Here is a 20,476-nt window from a genome sequence, read left to right as displayed (position 1 = left end):
GCTCGTAGCCACAGAGAGCCCCTCCCTCAGGAATCTGTCTAATCCCCTTTTAATTCCAGGTGAGGTATAAATGTAATAACTAAATAAGTCACATCTGTGGCTACACGTCATATAGTTTCTGGACTTGATCTCAGCTTGGCTCGCTTCCTGGCCAGGCGGAGCATGGGAAAGAAGGCAGGCAAACACAAGAGAACCAGATGCCAGCCTGATCTTTGCATTCCTGTATACAATATGCCCCTTTGCTCTGGCATCCCTGGAATGCAGCCCCCAAAGCTTTCCCCCGGTGGGATTTGGCCTTTAGGCTGGAAAAGGTTTAACTTTATTTATATCCCATTTTTCCCTGCAGGGAACCTGAGACAGCTTTCCTAAACCACCTCCTCCCCTCTCCATATTATCCTCAGAACAACCCTACGAAGTAGCTCAGGCTGAGAGTCACGCAGTGATTGGCTCAGAGTCTCCCAGTGAGCTCCACAGCTGAGCGGGGACTAGAGCCCAGATCTCCTGAGTCCCAGTCCAAAGCTCTACTTTCTGTGCCGCACCAGCTTACGGGAATTCAAGCCAGAAAGCAAGACATCACCCCCTTCACCTCTTGGAGGCTGTGGACAGACAAACCAGAAGCCTTGGGCTGGGTTGGAAGTTGGGTGCCCAGGTGTCCTTCTTTACAGTTAGCACCCAGACTGAGTGATGCATTTCCTTTTCCAGACAGGCACCAGTGACCACCGTACCTGCAGGACACCTGGAGGATGCTGTGCTGGCCTCTTCCTTGCATGCTGCATACTTTCCTTCGTCCTAGCCTGAGTATGGTCAGGCCAGGCAATTTCTGTTGGCTTGAGCATTCCAGTTGTGTTGCCTCGGCCATGGGCTAAAGGGTTGGGAGATCCCAAGGAATCGATATGCCAGATCCAGGTTTCCTTACCTGGAGACCGTATTGTTGCAACAGGCGAATTACTGGCTAGCTTTTCAAAGGGTTTAGTAGGAAGTCACTTGTAATGCTCAGCATGGACTAGTCCGCGAGGCAGGCTGCAGTCAGCTGGAGCGGATGATCAGCAAGGATCTTGGTGCCCGAGCAACCCACAAAGGAAAATGGCCAGCTTATAGAGGTTAACTGCGAGGAAGGAGATGGCTGTTACACAGGTGCTTATGACATACATGTGTAAACCGTCTGTTTACTTTATTCCCAGGCTCACGATTTTTAGATACTAATTTTCCCATCTCAATGTTGTTGTTGTTAGTCGCGAAGTTGTGCCCGACCCATTGCGACCCCATGGACAACATTCCTCCAGGCCTTCCTGACTTCCACCATCCCCTGGAGTCCTCTTAAACTCCCACCAACTGCTTCAGTGACTCCATTCAGCCACCTCATCCTCTGCCGTCCCCTCCTTCTTTTGCCATCAATCATTCCCAGCATCAGGCTCTTCTCCAGGGAGTCCTTCCTTCTCATTAGGTGAGTTTCACCTTATTTGAGTTTCACCTTCAGGATCTGGCCTTCTAAAGAGCAGTCAGGGTTGATCTCCTCTTGGACTGACTGGTTTGATCGCCTTGCAGCCCAAGGGACTTGCAGGAGTCTCCGCCAGCACCACAATTCAAAGGCCTCAATTCCCATCTCATTAGCAGGCCACAACACAGACATTCAACGCTTCCCATCAATGCCAGTCAAGATTCTCATAACTTAAGAGTCTTATTCCCACTTCGTGTGCCAAATGGATGGGATGCGACTCCATAAGCCCATTAAACTAAGCATGCAAGAAAGCACAAGCTCATTAGTAGGTCCAATCAGAAGCATGCATTCTTTCAAAAGGAAGATGGTGGCATGTCCAGCCTTTGGCCATCATTCTCAGGGCAAGGAAACAATAACTAAAATTCCAGTTAATTAAGCTAAAGAAGGTCACCACAGCACAGCACTTTGTTCATGCTAAGTGAGGCCTCTCCTTTCAGAGGCGGAGATCAAGACCTGGATTTTACAGCGCAGGCCCAACGCCCCAATGCCGAGACTCACCACGCTTGATGACCTTTCATTACGCACTTTGGGAAAACGCAGCTTGACATTTTAAGTTCAATTCATCAGGGAATCACCTAAAGGAAAGGGCATCTGAAGATCTTGTATGACAGCAATAAATCAATCCTGTCATAGCCTCGCACGTTGTTGTGTCTTTCTTGACAATCTAAATGTGACGTTTGGAGTTTATAGTGTTCAATTCTGCTTGAGGGGAAGTAAAGGCAGCCGCACAGGAGGTTGGGTGGAATGAGAATTTTGATTCTGTTCATTTGGGGTTTTTTAACGACTGATGTTTGCAAATTTCTTCATATTTAGGATGGGAAGAAACACAGTTGTTGTTGTTGTTTATAAAAATGAATGTGGGAGAAACTGAAAAGGGCCAGGTCCATCCACCCAGGCTCAGGACTTTGGAGTACTTTGCTCCTAAAACTCCGGGGTCCAGCCCTTGTGTCGCTGATCCATCGATTACCTCCGGACAAAGGTCAAGAACTCTTAAAACAAAAGCTTTGTTCAACAAGGCAGGGCACATGTGCTGCAGAGAGTTCTGGGAAAGGAGAGTCTCAATGGGGGAACTGGAGAACTTTGCTTCACTAGAGTAGCCAATCACGTAGGCTTCACGTTGCATCCATCAAGTCTCCCATCCCGCCTCTTTCCCTTACCTGCCATACCTTCCAGAGCTCTCGCTACAGAGCTTCGATCTATGCATGCATCACTCTTAGACATGCAACTTTCCCATCACATATGTCAGCACTGAATCAGGTTCCCACCTCGTTTTTCTGCCACCTCATCACCTTTAACAGCTCCCTAGCAGGAAGACACAACATGGGCTTCTTCTTCCAGTCAGGAATAGCTGTGTCCATTGAACTGGGTCAGTGCAGATGGGGGAGATTTTTTTCAGTTTATTCTTGATCAGAAGCTGTCAACACTTGCAAAGGTCTCTGTAAACAGCATATAAAACAATCAGAGATTCAAAAAAATAAATATGGGAGAAAGTGAAACTGATAGAACCGTGTCATAGGACAGACAATCATAAGGAATGGGTTTTGTTGTTGCTTTTCCCCCCTTAAAGCAAAGAAAACTTCTTTTCAAAGCAAAATAGTTTGCATTGAACAACGATTCACAAAGGAATTTTTGATTACTTCCAGAAATTAAGCTACTGAAGTGCAGAATGTGCCTGCCATTAGAGCTGCATAATGTTGTTGGTTTAAATGATAGCTTCATAAATGTGAGTCTTAATGGTTTAATCATTAAGGACACATCTTCGTCAGTGCAAGAGATGTACTGTTTAAAGCAACAGCATCAGGGCTTGCAAAGGGTCCGAGAAGGATCGCGTTCCACCAAACAATCCAGGGATAATTTGGTTTACTCCATGAGGAAGGAACACAACAAAGCTACACATAAGGACAGTGTTCCCAGACAATATTCCAAGCAACTTTTCTAGCTGCAGTTCCAATGACTAAAAACAGACTGGCGCTACTTTTTATAAGGCTGACACAGAAAGGGATGCCAAGTTTGCTTTTAGGGCTTCTTCCTTCTCTAAAACTGGCTTTCTGCAACTGAACCATATTATCAGCCTGACTTTGGGCAGCGAGCCCTTGCAGGTTCCGGCCCCCCAGAACAGATGTCCCAGTTTTACACTGGTTGGGTTAGGCCTGGAAGCAGCAGGGCTGGCACGCTCCATTTGCCGTCGCTTTCGGCTTTTCGAAAAACATGGCAGGGGTCATAGGTTCAAAGAGACCGTGGCTTAGTTAGCTCGACACCTACGAGACAGATCCCTCCATCAGTAGAGGAATGATGCTGCCGCATGGATGAGTGCGTTCCGAAACACACCAGCCGCCCTGTGTGAACCCCGGGGGCCTGGCCCAGCCAAGGCACCTTCCTTTCAGTTGCGAGGAACATACGCAGAAGCAGATTTGCTTGTGCCAAATGCAGCTTGCTGAGTACGAGGTTTGAATATAGGTGCAAGATACCAATATGCAACCAAGAGAAACAGATATTCCTTCAATCACAAGGTATCCCGGTGCAATGTCTACATGATCATAACCATTTTTGCTATTATTATTAACAATAATAACGGTTTTGTTTTTTTTACTGTCCAATAGCCAAAGCTCCTTGGGCAGTTCCCAGAAATTGCTCCTGGTGATGGCATTGATTCCAGGGGGTCAGTTTCCTTGGACTCTCAGCACACTCCTGGTTCCAAGAAGAAAGCTAAAGAACAGCACCCCTTGCTATGGATCGAATATACTCCTCTATCCCTCTGTTTCTTTCTTGGGAGACAAGGGAAGGGAGGTGAAAGAAGCCTCAGTTCTCCCGATAAGCCTCCGCCAAAGGTGTGTGAGCATCCGGATCTCCAGGATCAGGTGAGGAATTCACAGCACCTGGTAGCTGGAGATCACATGTCTTCACAGAGTTGTGACAGGTTTCCCTTAGCAATGAAGTCTGATGTACCTGTATCTGTGGTTACTCTTCATGCCAGGGCTGGGTACCGGGGAGAGTTCACCCTCACCTTGTTGTCTCGGTGTCTTTCAGTTCTCAATCCCAATGTACCATCTAGGTCGAGAGAGGTATTACTACCACTCTATATGGCTCTGGAGCACCTGCAACTGGAGTATCGTGTTCAGTTCTGGGCCCCTCATTACATGAAGGATATACCCAAGTTGGAATCAGTGCAGCCTAGGGCCATAAGGGTGGTGGCCGGTTTGCAGGGGAAGCTGTATGAGGTGAGACTGAGGGAACTGAGTCTCTTCAACCTGTTTGTTGCCAGCAGGTACATGAGGGGGTGTCACACGGAGGTGGGTAGAGACCTGTTCTCCCCTGCAGAGGAAGGCAGAACGCGCTCCAACGGAGCAAAGCTCAGGGAGCCAAGGTTCCATTTGGATGCCAGGAAGCTCTTCCTGACAGTCAGGACCCCGAGGGTAGGGAATGGGCTTCCATGGGAGGTGGTTGAGGCCCCATCAGTGAGGGTGTTCAAGGATAGGCTGGACATGCACATGGTGGGCATGTCATGAGTGGAGCCGGCTGGTGCCGGAGGTCAGACTAGATGGCCTGGGAGACCCCTTCTGACTCACTCTTTTTCTATGTTTCTATCTCCCAAATTTGTGGAGAAAAAAGCAATCATGTCTTGCAAAATTCAATGCAACATGTCACTCCCATTTTAAAACAGCACCTAGTAAATGATGCTCACATCCTGTGGGGCCAGATGCATCCTGATTCCTTTGGGAATTTTCTGTACATCCGGTTCAGACTTGTGTATGACAGCGCATGGCCAGTACAATCCCAACAACCCAGTATTTTGTCCCAGGTGTGGTTTGATTTGCTCTGTGCTGGATTGCTGTCCTCCATCCCCTGGTAAAATTAATGACATCATGCAAGGGGGGAAGGGAGCCCTCCCCCTCCATGGCATGGAGGGGTCCCACAAATATTAAAATACCAGCCTCCTTGACCTTAAAGCACTAACCAGCTTTACAGAGTGTTAACAGAAGATTTCTACCTGTAATGACACGGGGAAACCATGCAAAAGCTAGGGAAGCACCAAACAATGAGTCATGGGGGGGGGTGATGCTATGGTAGGGGGCTTGGCCATCAAATGAACCCTGGTGGGTTGGACTGGAGCCTCAGGTGGGCTGAAATCGGTCTGAATCTACCTGGGCCCTATAATCTACCTCTGAAGGCTTCCTCTGAACAATGCCTCTTGCGGAGGCTTGCGGGGTCGGGGGCAAGGGGGAGCAGACCCTGCTGGGGACTGTCTGGCACCATTTCTGTTAAGCCTTTGGCACCAGATTAAATTTGCCCTTTTCTCAGAGGCATTTAATGGCATATTGCAGCCAAGGTGGGGTGGGGTATTTACGCTGACCTATTTGTATTGCAGTCGTTTTAGCTGCTTAAATTGTTTTAAATTCTGTTTTAAATCTGGTATATAGGCATTTTATTTGTGGGGTTTTTTTAATGAATTGTTGTGAACTGCCTTGGGAAATTTTGCTCTTAGGCAGTAAAGAAATGACATGAAATGAAAATATGAATCATACGCCTCTGCAGTCTTTAATTCTAGCCGGCGAATATGTATGATACCTAAACTTTCCATCTTTCCCAGCTGTGGAAACATACACTATTTCAAGATGCTACAGCTACGTAGGGTGGTGGGTTTTTTTCCTTGTTCAGTGCTTGGGAATGCTTGAAAGATCCATGCTGGCTCCCAAACTCAGGCATCTGCTAGAAAAGAGGTGAATTCCCCCCCTTGGCCAAACCATTGGAATGCAGTGTCCATGTGGACATTCCGCCTTCAGCCTGGCCCAGGCAAGGCGCTGCGGTTGACGGCGGGCGCTCTGAAGAATTCCTCACGCTCCCCCGGAGGCAAACGGCCCTTTGCCAGAATGCTCGGGATGGAAGCGAACTCAGATGCCCCCGTCAGCAGATGCTTCTGCTGCAGCTTGAAGGCCAGGAAAAGCTGGATCTCAGAGGAGCTCTAGGTGGGATCCAGGAGTCATCCTCACTGCAGTGATCCTCCAGGGATACTCTGCATTCTCGGGGAGCATTGAGCTGCCTAGAGGTGAGTCAGGGGGTTCCTTTCCGAGGCGGATGGGGGGCCATTCAGCACCAGCACCCTGCAGGGATCATGCTGCTCCCATGGGAGGGTGCTGGCCCTGCTGCTTTGCAGGAAAAGCCATCCTGCGGGGACACGGTGCAACGATCGCAAAGCAACAGAGCTTGAGAATGGCCTTGCCGGATCAGGCTGGGGGTCCATCTAACCTGGCATACTGTTTCCAACAGAGGACAGTCCATTGCTTCTAGGAAGTCCACAAGCAGGGCATGAAAGAGATGGCAAGCCCTACTTATTTTCTTCCTACCAACTGGCAATCAGAGGTATACTGCCACTCTCCATGGAGGTTCCCTTTAGCCATCATGTTAACATATTCATGAGGCTGCTGGGAGAGACGGTGCACAGTTTTGGGGTACAGCGCCACCAGTGTGCTGATGAGCTTGAATTTTTTTATTACATTTAAAAACGTTCTACAGACAAAATTTACAGAAAAAAATACAGAAACAACTTACAACAATTTGGCATAATCAGGTAGTGGGTACTATTACACTCAAACTTTCTAAATAGCTCCAATGTTATGACTTCTGCAAAGTTTCCCTTGATGTGTTTATGTTATGCATCTTAGAAAGCTTTACCCATACTCAAGATTCATGAACACATCATGCAACTGGAGTGTCAGTATCAGTGTGCTGATTCGGGATGTGTGGGGAATCTGTTTTGGGGATGGGAACCCACTGGATTCCTTGGGTTTGACTCCCTAGCTCTGCCCCACTTCCTTCTGGCTGTGACTGCGGCTCCCTGGCAAGCGAGCCCAGCCTTTGCACACGTGACTTGCGGCTTTTTGGGGCTGTGTGTGCTGTGGGCAAAGGTTGTTGGTGGCACAGCTTTTGCTCCACAAGCATTTGCGGACTTCCTCTCCGCTTGGCTCACTTTCTCAGCAAGGGCTGGGCAAGAGACGTGATCCGATGAATACAAGAGGGCTGGATTCTGATGGGGATGGAGCTCCATCCCAATCCGAGAAAGCTGCTCTGATTTTAAACTGCTGTTGGCAGCGGACTGGATGAGGTCAAAGAAACTGAAGCGTCATCCAGACAAGGGAAAGATGTCTTTGATTGGTGGAAGGGCAGATCAGGCAACGGGGATTCAGCCCGTGCTGGGCACTGCTCCTGAAAATTGTGGCTTGCACTTTGGGCGCACTCTTGGACGGCGCCCAGGACCTGAAGACACAGGCTGTGGCCAGCAGTGCGTTAGCACAACTGAGGCCGGGGTGCCGTTGGCACCATTTCCGAGAGGTGGCCACTGACGTGGCTGCTGTCACACATGGATTAGTTCCACCCCATTTGGACTACTGTAATACTTTTAAATGCCTCCAAAACTGTTCCAAAATGGCGCAGAACGCAAAGCTGTTCCGGTCTGTTCATGGGCAGAATTTAAAGTGTTACATATGCCCCACAAAGTCCCTTTCTGCTGGGGATCGGGCTGCCCGAAAGACCCGCTTTCTCCTTCTAGAGGCTGCTCAGCTCCTAAGATTATCGGGGGAGGGCATCTTTTCAGCACTGCCACCTTCAGAAGCGCCTTGGCCCATTCCATGGCTGTTCCTGGGCAGTGAAACTCCCTCCTGAAGGGCACTGGCCAGGTCTTTCTGCAGACAAACATTGCTTTATTTAAGAACTTTGTCCTGCAAATGGGTCTGATGCATTGACAGCACTGGGACTCTTGCTTTTATTGTCTTTTAAGAAATGGTTTCATTTTTAAATGGTACTGCTAGACTATTTCGTTCCCTTGTTTTGCTTTGTTTTGGGGAAAAAAGGCTGGGCTACCAATAACATAAAGAGAAAATCAATGATCAAGCATTGCTTGTAGCCACTATATTTTGCTTGGAATATTGTCTGGGAACACTGTCCTTATGTGTAGCTTTCTCTCAATTGCACTGTTGTGGTTACAAAGACGTCTACTGTTTTCCCCGCATCTTGGGGTAGCAGATTTGATAAGGCTGCAAGCTGCTGGGAGAGAAAATGACCGCAAAGACAGCACAGCAATTGGCAAATTTAAACATGCTCTAAAAATAGCCGCAGCATCTTGAGAATATGCTCCACACCCTCAGAAATAAAGCCCCAGCTCAGAAACCCACACAAAATCTGGACTATCCCCTCTTGCCGGTTGCATTTTTAACAGCTTTTGCAACTTGGTCATGAGGAAAGCAATAATGCAGGGGAAGGGCTGCTGCTTCGTGGTCCGAGGCAGGAAGAAGGGCTCAGCCCCCAACTTTGCCATCTCTAGAAAGGGGCAAAGAAACCCCCGTGCCTCAAAACCCCTGAGAGCCACTGCCTGCCGGTACAGACCATAGGTGGGCAGCTGCTAGGCTGAGAAAGATTAGCAGATCCTGGCTGATTTCATGCAGATCGGCAAGGATTTCCACCTGCCAATTATTTGACAATAGTGGCAGAAAAATGTCTCCTGACATTATACACGGAAAGCTCAGGGGGGTTAACGAGATGTAGATTTTTGCATAGTGGGGCTTCTCTGTCCTGTTTTTCAATACAAATTCCTGGGCTCAGAATTCTTTAATTCGACATGTTGCACCTTTTGCATCAAGCTGCGGATGATCCCCAGTTTCTAGCGAAAACAAACCAAAGTCAGGCCCCTTTGGTGGAATTTGCACAGCCTGGGGGAGCGGATGCTAAGCTTGATGGCCAATGCTCTAACTAAGGGTAAAGCACCCTTCTGTGTTCAAGTTCTGGCCAGGGTTTGTGGCTCTTTCTCTCTCGCTGCAGAGGCTTTCAGAGCAGCACAACATGAAGCGATTCAGCCGGTGCAGCTGTTTTCACACTCATATAACCAACCATGTTTGCCTGTCAGCAGAAAAGAAGGCATGAGTGGAATACAGTTCCCCTTCCCCTGGAGCCCTCAGATTGGGGCCAGAGGACCGAAAGATCATCTGGAGAAGATTTAGGGTGCACTTCAGCAGATCCGGGGGAGAGGAAGGGGAAGTAGAGGGGGTGCAGGAAGAGGCTACCTGTAGGGTTTCTTTGCTTAGGAACATGATGTTGGAGCATAAAATTATGGGTGGGAATGGGCTTGGATGGACTCTGAGGGATGGTGGAGGGCAGGAGAGCCTGGAGGAATGTTGTCCAAGGGGTCATGATGGGCTGGCCACGACTTTGCGACTAAACAAAAACTGGTGGAAGTGAAATGGACTTTTTTCTCTCTTCCCCATCATACTAGGACCCAGTGGGGGCATCCCATTAAGCTGGGAGGTTCAGGACAGGAGAAAGGAAGTCCTTCTTTGTACCGCACATGCTTAAAGGGTGGAATTCACTGCCCTGAGTTGTGGTCACGGCCATCAGTTTGGATGACATTGAAAGAGGATTGGGCAAATTCATGGTAGAGAAGGCTATCAGTGGCTAGTGGCCATGATGGCGGTGTGCAGAGGCAGTGTGTACAGCAGTGGCTGGGGATGATGGGCAGAAGGGTTCTGTTGCAGTCATGTCCAGCTGGTGGGTTTCCTGTGGGCAGCTGGTTGTACCCTTTGAAACTGTAGGATGATCTACAGTAGGAAGGAACTGTGGCAATCCTCCCATCCACCCCCCTGCTCAATGCAGGCTCTACAAGGGTTGGGGTTAGAATTCATCTCCCCTGTTCCAACCTGGTTTTGCCTTTTCACAGGCACAGACTTCCAGCCTCTCTCAGCATGGAGGAGGAGATTTGGCTGGGGAGGGAGGACTCCTTCCTTGTGGTCTCAGGCCCGGCTTCATGTGGGTTGCCTCAGCCCTGTGCAGGCAGGCCATGCCATACAAACGGACTGAAAAACAAGAAGACCTCGGAGTAGTTGTGGGCAACAGGCTAAATATGAGCTGACAATGTGATGCAGCTGCCAAAAGGGCAAATGCTATTTTGGGAAGCATTCACAGAAGTATTACTTCCAAATCACAAGAAGTGGTAGTTCCCCTATACTCCTCACTAGTCAGACCCCCATCTGGAATACTGTGTGCAGTTCTGGGCACCCAGATTTAAGAAAGATGCAGGTAAATTAGAAAGGGTCCAGCAGAGGGCAACAAAAATGATCCAGGGGTTGGAAACGCTGCCCTGTGAGGAGAGACTGAGGGAACTGGGCATGTTCAGCCTTGAGAAGAGAAGGCTGAGGGGGGACATGAGATCCCTCTCTAAGTCCCTCAAAGGCTGCCACAAAGAGGAGGGTCAAGATCTCTTCTCGCTCATCCCAGAGTGTAGGACATGGAATAATCGATCCAAGTTGTGACAACCCAGATTCAGGCTGGTCATCAGGAAAAGCTTCCTCACTGTCAGAGCAATATGGCAGTGGAACCAGCTGCCTGGAGAGGTGGTGGCTCTCCCACACTAGAGACATTCAAGAAGAAACTGGACAGCCACCTGAGTAGGATGGTGTAAACTGGTGTCCTGCAACAGAAGGGGGTTGGACCCAATGACCTTCCTGGCCCCTCCCAACTCTACTATGCCATGATTTTCTGAAATGGGCTCAGCCAATGCTGGAAAGAGCAGCTGCTTCTCCCGGCGCCATCCAAGGCCGCCTTTGCCTGTTTCCCCACTCTTACTTCTGATCCTTGGTTGGAGGTAGCAGGGGGATCCCAAGTTTGGAAGCCAAGCTTGGGGGAATCCAAGAAGGCACTAAGCTCAGGTGAAGGAACTCAGAGGGCTGGAATGGGCCCATGGGCTGAAGGTTCTTCTCCCTTGATATGTGGTACCATGGGAGCATTTTTAATATTTGAAATTGTGTTTCAATGATCGGCCCACAGATCAAAATGAGGTAAATCCACATGTTCCTCAGTTTCTTATTACACATTTGTTGCAATTGTTATACTTCATGAGCTTCTCAATTGCTTCGTGTGTCTGCTAGTTTTGGTCCTTCAGTTTATTCTCTAATTGTTAGCACATTCACATGATGAAGGAGATGACAATTTTGGAGAAAAAGTGTTTCTTGAAAAGTATCCAGGACTATACTTGCTGGGTTGCACTTAGAGATGGACAAAGGACTCTCGTTGCTTTTCCCAGCACTGGCTGAGTTCATTCCTGTTGTTATCAGTATTTCTGGCATTCACTTATAAGTTTGCCTCGTCCCATTTTGTATGAATATATGAATTTAAAAAAATCTCTGTGAAATTTTGCTTTTAAGTGTGTGCTTCTAAGAGTCCAGGCCTATGCATGTATAAACAGAGGAAAGACCAATGATTCCAACCAGCATGCTGGGAAATGTAGTCCTTTTCTGTGTCCAAGGATGCATAGGACTGAGCTCTAAATATATTTTCTGTCAAAAATGGGATTTGTAAATGCATCTGATATGTCCTTTGAGCTAACCATTGCTGGAATATTTGTGAAATGCAAACTCAAGAACAATTAAGGCTGCAGTCCAACACACAATTAGGAATAAATATAATTAAACTCAATTATATCCAGGTAGATTTATAATGAAGTGCATGGTAAACTCTGATTCAAGCATTAATTTAGGAGGTGCTGATCAATACTTACAGGGATTCTCAAAGAAAACCACACCAGGAAGTGACCTTAGAAATTAATTTTCCTTGGACTCATATATGCAATATGTGGATAAGGATCGTAATGAGCAATCTTGTAATGCTTTTGTAGCAGCTGCAGCACCAAAATGCATACAAAACATTTGGAATGCTCCGAAATGCTAGCTATTGTTAATTTTGCAGCATAAAATTCTTTCTATTTCTAATACGGTGCATTTGAAATCACACATTTGTATCATGGCTAAGAACATAAGAAGAACCCTGATCAAAGGTCTCCCTCTAGTCCACCGTTTTCCCAGGGAGCCAATCAGAAGCCTCTGGGAAGACCAAAAATGTGAGGCCTGCTTCTTTTGATCCCTAGCAACTGGCTCTCCATAGAGACATACCAGAAATGTGTTTCAGAACATTTTAAAATTCAGATTTACCCGGTTTCCCCCCTTCTGGACTAACATGGACACAAAGGTAATTTGCAGTTAAAGTCTATACATTTCCAAGCTTGCAATATGCTACATGGAACTCCCCAAACTGCACATGAAATATGCATTTGGAAATGCACATAGAATATAAAATGCACATGAAAATATACATTGTAAAATTGCACATAAACATGCTTTAAACAATGGGACAAGGCATGCATTTCAGCAAGCAATGGCCACAAGGAATGAAGTCCCATGAATGAAACATTCTGTGCATGCCAAATCTTTCCTTTGTCTTTCCTAAGTCTGGTATTAGAAAGAGCCAGTAGTATGCCACCCAAAATTTTGCACCAACAACCACTAAAGATCTTTTCCCAATCACACTGCAGCCTTCTCAAGGTCTGTTCAATATGCCTCATTTGAGATTACTTTGGCTTGCTGTATAATTTTGACCAGCAAGCTAATTTTAAACACCTTCAGGGGAAATGCAACTGAGCTTTAGGTATCTGTCAGATTTGGTGCTCTCTCTCTCTCTCTCTCTCTCTCTCTCTCTCTCTCTCTCTCTCTCTCATTCTGTGTGTGTGTGTGTGTGTGTGTGTGTGTCTTGGCAGGACAATGAAAATCCCTAGGATCCCCAAAATAATGACAAAATACCACCTTGCATTTTACTGAGACAAAACTGGTTGAACCAAGAAAATGACACAGAAGCACAATGTGGATTCCATGAGTCAGGAAAATTGTAGACTTTATTTCCAGTATCTAGAAGTACAGGGGCACAAAAAGGTCCCTTCCCCTTGGCGTCACAATCCCTAACAGCCCAGCATGAGGAAAAGCTGTATCCAGAGTCATTTGGAAGGTGTGGTCCTCATTGAGTAACAATCAATACTACCCAGAGGCAACATGAGGGTAAGACTGGGAGAAAATTTCTTTGCAACCTTGGATGCAACCCTAAGCAACACCTCTTGGGCACTGTTTGTAGTTTCCTGAACTTTCAGGAACTTGCAAAAGGCCACACTCTTATGCTTTTGCATGGTGGTGGTGGAGATGTACATTTTTGATCAAAATGCACCTATTTCCCAATTTGTATGTACATATGCATTCTAAAGATGCTCACGTTCAGCAGTGTGAACAAATTGTGAGCTTTGAGGGAGAACTGGACACTGACTTTGAACATCACATGTTTACTATTATATTTGTAGCCTGGTCATTAGCTGGGATGACTTTCTCTGGGTGGCTTACAAGATATTTCACTACAAAATAGAAAGGGAACAACATATATGATAAAACAATAATATTAAGTTAGGCAAACATACTACAACAATAAAATAAAAGCACAGAATATCCCCACAATAAAACCTCACGGCAACCACAGATTCTTTGGTGTGAAAATGTGTTTTGAGGCCGCTGAGAGGGCCCTCCTGGACTGGAGGGGCCCTTCACTGATGCCCACCGAGCCCCCCCCCCACCTCGTTGGTTGCTCTAATCGGAGCCAGGGATCCCAGGCAATGACGAAAACATGTCAGGCTATTCTAAGATGCTGCCCGACAATCCTAATGGTTGCTCCTGAGACAATATCTTCTTGGTCTGGCTGCACTTCCTCCTTGATTTTGGGAGAGATGGAACCATCTGTCTGTTTTGTTTTCTCCCTCCTTCTGTTTCCCATTTTGGAAGAAATCTGGGGATGCAGGTACATTCTAAACAAAATGAATTTCTCACACATCTCCCCTGGACAAAATCAGGGGCTTCTGGTGTTCCCAGTATGGGGAAAGGCTTGTTGTATCTGCCTGTAGATGCAAGGATTGGGCCCACTTCTTCTGTAATACAGTCTTCAGCAGTTGTTGACTTGGATTCTGATTTGGGAGTGAAGGAGGAGCAGGGACTGGAATTCTCAGCCGAAATGCCAAAGACCTGGCAATAAGCCAGGGAATTTCTGTGAATCAAACAGTTTCAAGGTCTATGGGAAAGTCTGGTGGGGCGGCCGATACGGAAGGGGCAGGCCTAACATGTTTAACTCAATCGTAACAGTGCCAGGCTAAGACGGTGGACCAGTGAGAAGCAATAGATGCACCTTGAAGGTTGAATAAGCTCTTTTCGATTTGGAAGCAAGGAAGAATATTCCTTTTGGAAGCAACTTGGAATCTACTCATTAAGCCACATTTCCCTAATGACCAGTATTCTAATCTTGCTTGTGTCTTTTGTTAAGAACTTCTGCAATACTTTTTGTAGCACAAAGCCAACTTTGCTGGTCAGGTTTAACATAATAAAGGAATTAGTTAGGAAGGCTTTGCCCTGGTCTGCTTGGAAGGACAGCAGAAAAGAGGAAGACCCTGTCAGTATCTAGGGAGGCAGAGCAAACCTAATTGAACACCACAAACTAGGTGAATACATAGCGATTTGTTTATTTTACCGGAAATGTTATCTAGTCTTCAAGGATTTAAATACTAGTACCATCCAACAGTATTTAAGAAAGCCAAACTGGACATTTAAGAGCTGTGCACTCAAAGCTCTGAACCTGAATGGACAAATCTGTCAGCTTTGATTTCTTCCACATTCATTTTCTTAAAAAAATCTCAAATGCTCTCTTTCATGAGGATTTCTTTTTGCATTTGGTAAGTTCTTCATTATATTTGCATGCTGGTTTTTTCCTGCAAGGAACTCAAGGTGGCTTATATAATCCTTGTTATCAGCTCTATTTTGTTCCTACAACAACCCCACAAAGCAGGTTAGGCTGAAAAGTTACTCCCTAAGGTAACTCAGTGACCATCACAGCTGAATGAGGACTAGAACCTGGATCTCCAAGTTCCAGCCCAATACTCTAGCTACTACACCACACTGCCCCCACAGCCGTTTAAAATGGACCACCCTTCAAATAGAGGATGCTTCATCATTTTGGCTTCCATTTCTATTTAAGTTAGAGTAATTTCTATTAAAATTGTGCTCTTGTAGGATTCTGGGATAAAATATACCCAATAGGGATGGAAGAAAGGAACCATTATAACACCAAAGGAAGAACAGAAATCCTGGATTTTCACTCTGGGCTTCCTTGCACTTTGAGCTTCTTTTTGCTGTCTCATTAGACCATTCTTGTTAGCAGCTATTTCTGATTGAACTCCAGTGCATCAAAATGCTCACCAAGGACCAGCCTGATATTGTAATTTACTTTACAGGATTTACTTAGGCTGATATATAGGCTTTTACATATCACGGCCCCCTCAAAAATAGGACAGAAGATGATACAGATTTGCATTTCATCCTATAAATGCCTAGAAGCACATTTGAAAATCATCACCAGAATGGAAAGAGAAGTAGCTGAAGTAGAATCTCCCATACCAGGCAACATTTCCAGACATGACTGGCAATCCCACATTCGCTTATCCATGGACAGTTTACAAAATCAACATCTTGGGTGGTTGACACAGTCTAAAGAATTAAGCATTTCTGAGATGATTCCACTTTGGGTTGCAAATTGGGAAAAAGCATGTCTGACTTTTCTCAAGAAAAATGACAGAAATAGAAAACTGAACATGCCCCCCTTTATTCTGACATGCTAGTTTTCTATTCGCAGAGAGCTGATTTCAGAACTTCCAGATTGTTAGAGCAATACAACAGTGGAACCCGTGAAATGACCCAGGGAAGTTGTGGGTTCTCCCACACCAGAGGCATTCAAGCTGCAGCTGGAAAGCCACCTGAGAAGGTTTCTTTAAGTTGGAGGCCTCCCCTGAGCAGGGAGTTGGATCCTCTGGCCCATTCTACTATTCTATGATTCCAGGTTGTGACATCTGGACAATTTTGGAATGGCCAACAGGTCCTCCTTCGTCATGCAACTCAAACCTTCACTCCATTGTGCATAGTCTCCACCATAAATTAGGGTTTAACATACATGCCATCCGGCACATGGTCTTTGCAATTCAGAATCTGCTGAGCTACATTTGAGGCATTCCCACCCCTCAATTGTACAAGATTACTTGCCACCTTCTTTCCCAAAGAGCAAAGGGATCTAACAAGAGGAATTGCTTTCTGTGAATTCGAGCCGTTCCCTGCCAGCACACGCTTGAGTCACACATTCATCCAATCTTCTCTACTGCAGGGTCATTTAATAGACATCCAAGGTAAAGGAAGAAAGACACATCTTGGCCGCCCATGATGGGCCTGTGATGGTTTTGAGCCATTAGTCTGAGGTTAGCTGGAGGCTGGCAGACTGAGAGTGCTGTCCCCTGGAGACCAATCCATCCTTTGGCACAGGTTTAATTTCAGATTGCTAAAGGAGTTCTGAAGAGGAGGAGAAAATATTTCTGGGATGAAGCCCAATTGGTTTTGATCAACACATGCACAGATTCTGGGTGGCATTGCTTCATCGGCTTGCTGTCATAATTGCCCGGAGAAGAGTTTTGCTGATTTTTCAAGTTGGCAAGAAGATGGAATAACAACTCTGCTGAGGAAGGAATTAGGTGGATAGAAGTTTGTTAGAAACTGAGCAGATTCTCCTTCCAGACTCTGATGAACCGCCCGTGTAACAGCTCTGGGGCCCACGTTGCACAAAACAGATCACCTGCATGGCCCTGAATAACATCAAGCCAGCCTGCGGCTTTGAAAAGGGGAAAGATTTGACAGAGATGACAAGCCTGCCTTAAAAAGAGGGGGTGGGGGGATTGCAATGTGTGGGCATCCTCAGACAGCACAGTCAGCTTGGAACCTCATGGATCATCCATCTCCGTATATCTGGACCCTACGATCTTCATCTGGAGCATTCCTCCTACTGCCCCCTCCAAGGGAGGCCCACAGAGAGGCAACGAGGAGGAGGGCCTTTTCAGTGGTCCCCCCCCCCCCACACTTCTGGAATGATCTCTCAGTCAGCCTGGCTCTAACATGCTCACCTTTTTAGCTCCAGGTTAAAACTGCCCTCTATTCCCAGGCATTTAATGACATGTAATGGCATATGATGAGTTACGTCTGGTTTTAATGGTAATGTTTTAGATGTTAAACTGTTTTATACTTTTGTATATTGGCATTTTTAGCTGTATTACATGTCCACACTGGAATCTTATGCAACCCCACCCTCAAGGTGGCACGAACAGCAAAGACGGCACAGACAGCAAAGCCCCTCCAGCTGCGCAGCTCGTTTCTCCTGATGCCTCATCAGTGGGAGACCAGGCCTTGCATCTGCTCCACTTCCCCTCCTGGAAACCCTTCTGTCCCTCCAAAGGAGGCCAGCTATCACACTCTGCTCAGGGAACTTCACTAGGCAGCCCCGAGTCTTCAAAGACCTCTCCCCACCCATTCCTCAGCCTCCTCCTCAGAATATGCAAAGAGTCTGCAAGAGGCAGGCCCCGCTCTCAGCACAGATGTGGGTCTCTGCAGGCCCGCGGGCCAGCAGTTCCGCACCCCTGCTTCAAAGCCCCCTGGCCCCTCTTGCGCTCCTCCTGCTCCCTGCCGGGCAAGGCAAAAGTGAGGCCATCCCAGAAGGAAGGGCTGAGAGCAGGTCTCCCCACCCCACGACCTGGAGTGACCCCGGGCCCACTCACGGCTTCCCACTTGGGCATCTCTCCCCTGGCTGTCCACCAGCAAAGCATCCCATTGATACACTTGGGCAGGCACTTCAGTGACGGCCTGCCAGACTAGCACCGAATGAAAACTAAGAGGATGGAGAGACTGGCCCTGGCGTGGCAGAGACGTCTAAGAGGACAGATGGGCGCATGAATTTTAAAACTCTGTGTGTGCTTTCCTGGAACGTTCCAAGGAAGATGGATGGCCCACTCCTCACGCTTTCCCCTGATATCATCTAAAGCTGTTGACTTGATGGATAAAATGCCCACACAGTCTAGGACCAAAATGTGTTGAGGAGCAGTTCTTTCTTGGCCAGCGAAATGTAATCTCCAGGAGTTTCAGACTGAGCAGTCCCTTCTCCTCTCCCCCATGGCAGAAGCGCAGTAATTGACCAAATAAATCACAACAGGCTGTCCTTTGGTGGTGAGGAAAGAAGATTATACGGCACAATCCCCGAACTGTTGTTGAGAGCATCGCGGGAGGACGGATGGTGGAAAAGCACTCGCCCCGTTGTCTGTGGTCTTCTTTAGAGTGCTTCCATTTGTCCCTGAGATAGGCTTTCTTCTCAGATGCATTCATGCAGCCTTCTCACGCATATGTAATCAGTTCAATAATTCTTCCTTTATTCTGTAAGATCACACTCCAGGAAGAGAAGGGGGCTGTTGCACAGGTGTCTTGCTCGTGCGGTTCTCGTAGGGAGCTGATCGTCTTCTGTTCAAACAAAGATGCACTAGAGGAGCATTTGCTTCCATCTAATGTGGCTCTTCTTATAAAGCTTGATGGCAGCAGCAGCAGCAGCAGCAGCATCTCAAGAATTTCCAACCTCTTTCCTTCCTTTCTGAAAATCTCTGGCACTGAATATGGCCTGCCAGCAGTTAATGAAATGATCGCTTGCGTCGTCTGCCCAGATGAGAGATCAGCTGAGGTCACCGGGTCATACTCCCCCGTAGCCCTGTGAGGCTTTCTTCCTCCGCCTTTCACAAGGGCTTGATCTGCAGGGGTAATGCTATGCTCTGTACTCCCTTGCTGGTTTGCCGGATTCAGTGGCCTTTTTCCTGGTTGGTGTGAAATCCTCTCCCCAGCATGAAGCAACGTAGGTGGCATCCTGCAGAGATTCAGACTTCACTCTCAGGAACCCCTTCCTGGGAATAAGCCCCATTAAATGCACTGGAAAGGACTCCTGTCCACAGGTGGATAGGCTGCAAGCGACCCTATATGCCCCAGTTTTGAGAGGCAGTGACCTAAAATCTTCCACACGAGGTCTCCTCGAGTTGTAGGAAAGCATGAGGGCAGCCACGGTTTTGGTTCCAATCCCTTTTGTCAAGATCCCAAACAGGGGCGTTCCCTCTTCCAGAGCCACACCTGTTTTCATTCAGGCACCCACTGTACCCTCAAGATCCCTCCGCTGCTGAGTCAACAGTTCTGACCCAGATCGTCTGCTAAAAAGACGGCTGGTGCCAAGTGTGGTGGGGCCCCTGGTGGCGGGGCCCCTGGAGGCCCCGTCCCCTTCCTTGGGGCAGGTGGGCTCAGCAGAAGCCACGGAGTCCCCGGCGAGCTCCCGTGTGGCTGCCGACCCTTTGATTCCCCCACAGTGCCTCTGGCCAGATGCTGCAGCAGCACATGCCTGCCTTGAGGGAAGCAGGGCAAAGGGGGTGCGACCCCCCCCCGGGTGTTTCTTCCGCTTGCAGCAGCCCAACCAAGTGCCACTTGCACCGGCCATTTCGCTGCCCACACGCCCACTTTGGAGAACCCATGTGAGAGCATCACAGGAACCCTCGCTGATGTTTACTATGGCCACCCTTGATGGCTTGGCGTTGCCAGCAACTTGGCCGCATCCAGCTGGGTCATGGCAAATTCTGCCGGGGCTTTTTGCAACAGCTCCTGCAGGCAAGCCCCGAAGGAGAGTCCAAACCGTGCTTGGACCCATGTCACGAAACTAGTCCGAGGGGTTTTGATCTGCTGCGAGCAGGTCCCTTCCAAAGCTAAGGTGTCTTAGGGCGATATCCTAATGCACAGAAGCCTCTGAAGTTTCTGGCTGTCCAGTGCAGCGGGTGACAGTCTCTGCTTGGGACAATCTTGTGCCCAGCCTTTGGTCCAGGTGGCCATTTCCCCCTGCGTAGATCCAGCAACAGGAACCACAGAATCATAGAACAGCAGAGCTGGAAAGGGCCGGGAAGACCATAGGGTCTGCCCCCTGCTGTTGCAGGACACCAGTTTGGACCATCCCACGCAGGTGGCCGTCCAGTTTCACCTTGAATGTCTCCGGTGTGGGAGAGCCCAGCACCTCTCCAGGCAGCCGGTCCCACTGCCGTATTGCTGATTGCAAAGAGTTCAGCACCTTGGACTCTGCCTCCTGTCCCTGCCATGTCCCAGTTTCCCTCTCTCAGACCTGCTCACCGTTCTTTCCGTGCCAGCTGCGAGGGGATGGGGGCTTGACCTTTGGCCTGCGAGGGGATGGGGGCTTGACCTTTGGCCT

The sequence above is a fragment of the Varanus komodoensis genome, unplaced genomic scaffold, assembly GCF_004798865.1.
Source record: "Varanus komodoensis strain SLA01 unplaced genomic scaffold, ASM479886v1 scaffold3, whole genome shotgun sequence".
Taxonomy (NCBI): domain Eukaryota; kingdom Metazoa; phylum Chordata; class Lepidosauria; order Squamata; family Varanidae; genus Varanus; species Varanus komodoensis.
The sequence above is the reverse complement of the archived record's forward strand: the minus strand, read 5'-3'. Positions refer to the sequence as shown.